General features: G+C 23.2%; 1 pseudogene; it reads right to left on the bottom strand.

Moving 5' to 3' along the window:
* The window catches only part of LOC107496428 (coniferyl alcohol acyltransferase-like), a 1,699-nt pseudogene extending 1,481 nt beyond the window's left edge, over nucleotides 1-218 (bottom strand).
* Between the last annotated feature and the right edge of the window lie 5,079 nt (nucleotides 219-5,297).

The following is a 5,297-nucleotide window of genomic DNA, read 5'->3' as shown; positions in this document are numbered from 1 at the left end:
ATGTGGTCAACTGAACGGTGGATTGAAGGGGGGCATTGTGGGGTGAGGAGGGAGCGACGAAAACAAGGTTGATGAGTTAAGATGGTGGGCTTTGTGGGCTGCGATAGTTGGGCCCATGATACGAGGAACATGTTTGCACTGTAAGCATCTGCGATGCGATGGTCAAAACTACATGCTACTATTAACCCACCACACTTTAGTGAAGTTGCCTGCATAAATTTATCGGAAAATGATCACATATACCGGAGGAAAAAAGCAGAATATGGTAATTATAGTACGAAAAATTAGCCCATTTACATAGATGTTAAGAGGACAAAAATAACTTTGGTTGCAGAGACAAAATATCAACAAAGAGCAGCTCTAATTTCTAGTGGCTTAAAACGGATGTTAGTGTGTGGCTTATGGCTAAGTGATCACTATAGACTAATATATTATTTCAAAAAAAATATTCTCAGAAATACGTTATTTACTTATTTTCACTTTGAAATTTTGGTTTTGTTACAAATATAATTTGTGTTTAAAATATTTACATTTTTTATTATTATATCTTCATTATAAAATATAATTGAAAATACTGACAAAAAAATTTTAATAATATCCCCTATTTTAATTTAAAACTAACTACATTTTTAATTTTAAATTATGAGTTTCACAAAATTTACGGTTTGAATTACGATTCTTGAATTAGACTAAAAATATTTAAATTTTAAATCTTAATTTCATTTTAAACATAAATTCCATATAAATTGAGAGTATGTGTTGTCTCAAATCTTTTATTCTATTGTATATTTTTTAAAATTTTAATAGTTTAATTATTCTGTATTTATAATTTGATTGTTATAAAGGTATTCGTAATTTAAAAGTATTCATAGTTAAGAACTTAATCAGATCTTTAATTACATATTTTTTAAAAAATATTCTATTAATTTTAATATTTTTAACATAAAAATAATCTAATTACAAAATTAAAAGCGGTATAAAGACTAAATTAAAAATTAGAAATATTTAATTATAAATTTGATAAAATTATAGAAACTAATAAAATAATTAAACTACTTTTAATTATACAATTTTCAAAACTGTATAAATCAACGCTAATTATTTCATATGAACTTGTCAATTTAATAATTCCTTTAATAATATAACCAACAGAAATCATAGTACTTTAATTTAAAGTTTGAAGAGATATATTTTTTATTCAAATTATTCAGAGTGATTTTTTTCACTTATTGATGATCGATTAAATTTGTCCTGAATACGAAAATATTGCATAATATTAAAGAACTCTATATTATTTTCAATTATTCATTTTATAATACATTAAAAAAAATTTTAACTTTATCCCCACAAATAATTCATCCATATAATATACAATAAACAAATGAATACAAATTTTATATGCATTTAAATAGTTCGATTTCATGATAATTTTACTCAATTTTTTCTCTCATCAAAAATATTATTTTATCTGTCACTGTATTTTGCATAATTTAATTCATCTCTTATTTTTTTGGAACATTGCTGTATTTTTTAAAAAACAAATTATCCAATTACATGTATAGTATTCTTTCCATTCAATTAGGATCATTTCTTATTCATTCCATGATTACCAAAAATTGTTTTCTTCCATGATTACACAAATATGCCTATTAGGCCTATTTCTAACAAATTGCCAACTCGGCTCTATGCTCAAGATCACGCGAAAAGTTGAAAACACACCATGACACCAAACTTCATTGCACATGGTCAAATGAAATAATATATAGGTTTCAATACTTTTCAACTACATAGCCGGTTTGAAGTCCACCATAAGTTTCTTCTCTTCATGTTCACTCAAAAAAAGCTTCCAAAATCTTGAACGTTCAAATAATTTATATTATATCTAAATGATCAACATAGATGAAATATCACATTCCGCTAAATATAATAGAATACGAGAACCGTTTCCTAACCTATAATAAGTATTATTTATGCTAAAAAAAATATAAATTTTTAATTTAACAATGAGTTTAATTTTACAGAAAAAAATTTTTCCATTTGATCCTATATATCTAATAGAATATTTTAGATTGCTAGATTATATTTATATGAAAAATGATAATACTTATATTTTGGTTTGATTATTGTAATTAACGATGATCTTAGGTTATTGACTTATTGTTAATCAATAATTAGTTAGATTGATAATAAATATTAGCGTATTAGTTAACAGATACAAATATATAGACGTACGTAATCATAATAAAAATATAAGGGATTTTTAAAATTATGATATGTAATAGAAATATTTTAGTTATTTTTTTATAATAGGATTATTGTAGTTAATTTTTTTTAAAAAATAATATTAATTTAAACCAATTCAAAATTTGATTCACTATTTTTCAGTTAAATTAATTTGTTTGGCCTAATTTTGATAAAAATAACACTATTTAATCGATTATATATGTTAAATTTTAATTATTAAAAAACATTAAAAAAACATATTTTAGACGTCTTTATCTGAGTGATTCCCATCTTATTTAACTTATGCTTTTATGACAATTATATATTTACCGTTATTATTATTTGTTATAATGGAAATTATATAATTTTTGCCGCCATAATTTTTTTCATTAACAATCGTATAATTACTATTAAAATTTTTTAGTAATAAATTATAATACGGCTAATATTCAATTGCCGATATAAATATATTAGCAGTTCCACTAAAAAGTAATTTTTTTAGTAGTGGGTCTATTATCAAATCTGTAAAAATAATTAATTTAATTTTCAAACTCATTATTTAAAAGAGTTATTTAAATATATAAATCTAATTTGTTGATTGTATAGATTTTTTTGCACTGTTAAGACATTAAATCAAACCCTTCAAAATAACAAATTTTTTTCATAAACATATATATACAATAATAAAGAAGGATATTTTAGAATAAAAATATATATATGAAATGTCTCTAAATGAAAATAGGGATATACCTGAACAGCAAGGAGGTCACTCAGATAAAGACGTCTAAATGGTCCTTTTTTTAAGATGTTTTGATGTTGTGTTTTAATTGGTTTCTGTATAATTTATTCGGTGTTCCTCATCATATATTATTAAATTTCTAAAAGCTCAAGCCTCTTAAAATGTTTATAAATAAAAAAATAATTAATTTATATTCGTTTAGTATATAAAATAATTATTATATTATTATTATATTATAGATTAAGATTCACTAATTTAATTTTTTTTTTATTTTTAATATAAGCATTAGAAATAAATAAAATTTTTATAACTAAATGTAGTGCAACAAAATATATATAAGATTAATTAATTCTTAAAAAAATTCTAAAAAAATATTTTCTTTCATTTTAGTAAAATAACTATTTATTAAGGTAGACAAATTAATTATTTTCTTCTCATATACAATTTTTTTAAGACATAAAAGTAATTAATTAGGACATTAGTTAAGATAATTAAAGTCACTATTTCATTAAATTTTTAATTTAAAGAAAAATTCTAGTTAATTTTGGTATAGAAATTTCGAATTTGAAAACATTCGATAAAAATTATGTTGAATTTTGATTTATTTGATTCTCATTTAAATTAATCACTACATAAGTTAAAGTTCTGTTTTGAAGTTATATTCGAGCTTTAATCTGATTTTTAAAGTTTTAATTTATGTAGTTTGATTTTTTAACTTAGGTATCCGTGACTCATATTAGGGTTTTAAGTGATTAGTTGAAAAAAAATAAGGTAAAAAAATTTCAATTGTCACATCAAATAGTCGTTAGAATGTATAATATAGTAGTTGTTAGTTCATCTCAGCTTGTCATTAACGATTTTGTGAGACAGTGACAAAAATAAGATTAGGAACCAATGTGAGTCATAACTATAAAATTGGGAGACTAAATTGAGTAAATCGAAATTTTTGAAATTAGATTGAAACATAGTTTGTTAAAACTAAACCAGTGATCGAACCGGTCAAGCTACTGGTTCATTGGTTTATTGGTTCAACCGATAAATTACTGGTTGAACCGATAAAACCAGTCTCACGTAAATATAAAATATAAAATAGTTAAAACTTAAAATTAAAATTTGAAATACATATCTTCACTAACATTTTATGAAGAATCAAGTCTCAACTTCTAAAAATAACTAATATAAAAAAATCATAAAATTTTAATACTACAATCGTATCTTATTTTGATACAATAAAAAAATAATTAATTCACAAAGCCTATCATCTAACTATAATATTAGTAGATTTTAACACTAACATCAAAACAAATAACCTTAATCACAATACTAGCAATAAAATAGATCAAGTAAATTAATAATCTTTTAGTGAAATTTATATTTATGTTAATAATGGTATATAATTAAAATATAATTAATTTTAAAAATAGAAAAAATAAAAATTAAATTAAATTAGATATTTATGTATACTATATAATTAGTATTTGTCAAATATAGTACTTAGAAGTGTAATGGCTAAATGGCAAGTAGAGGTTGCTTTTGCTCCAAGGTTCTTGGTTCAAGACCTTGTGGAGACTTTTTAAAAAAATTTTCAAGCAGACCAGTTCAGTTAGACCGGTTTGCACCGGTTCACACCGATTTTATTCCTTAAACGGTCCAAGAAGTAAACCGAACCGGACCTTGGTCCGGTCCACTAATTTTTCGGTCGAACCCGTCTATCCAGTTCGGTTTTTATAACTATAGATTGAAATACGAACATAATTTTTGAGACCAATAAGTATTATCTCTTTGTTGACAATTAAGTTGTTTTAATGGTAATTAAGATCTAATAATAGTTTATAATAAAAGAAGCATTCTTTTACAACAATGAACCTATAATAGTAATTAGGGGTGTTCATAGATTAGATCATATCCATATAAATTCATAGTATTTATCTGTATCTGATCTGTAATTTGAGGATATGATCTGATTTGTAAGATGATCGAATTGGATCGAATCGGATCCACACTCTAATCAGATAGAAGTAAATATGTTTAAAAAAGTAAACAAAAAAATTAATGACTTTTTTTTATAAAAATAAAATTTTTAATATTTTTTATTTTATGGATATATTTGATATCTGATCCAAACATAAAATATCGAATTTGATCTAATGAGTTTAGTGCGGATTAGATCGAAATTTCAACTATATCCCATCTGTAAACACCTCTGGCAATAATAACTAAAAAATTGTAATGATTATATTTTTAACTAAGAGGAAGTGCCAAAAAAAAGTACTAAATACAAGAACATTTAATCAAATATTAAAAGAAATTTTTACTTTAAAACAATTGGACTTTT

Source organism: Arachis duranensis, chromosome 7 (genome assembly GCF_000817695.3).
Source record: "Arachis duranensis cultivar V14167 chromosome 7, aradu.V14167.gnm2.J7QH, whole genome shotgun sequence".
Classification (NCBI taxonomy): Eukaryota; Viridiplantae; Streptophyta; class Magnoliopsida; order Fabales; family Fabaceae; genus Arachis; species Arachis duranensis.
This window is presented reverse-complemented; position numbering and strand designations above follow the sequence as displayed.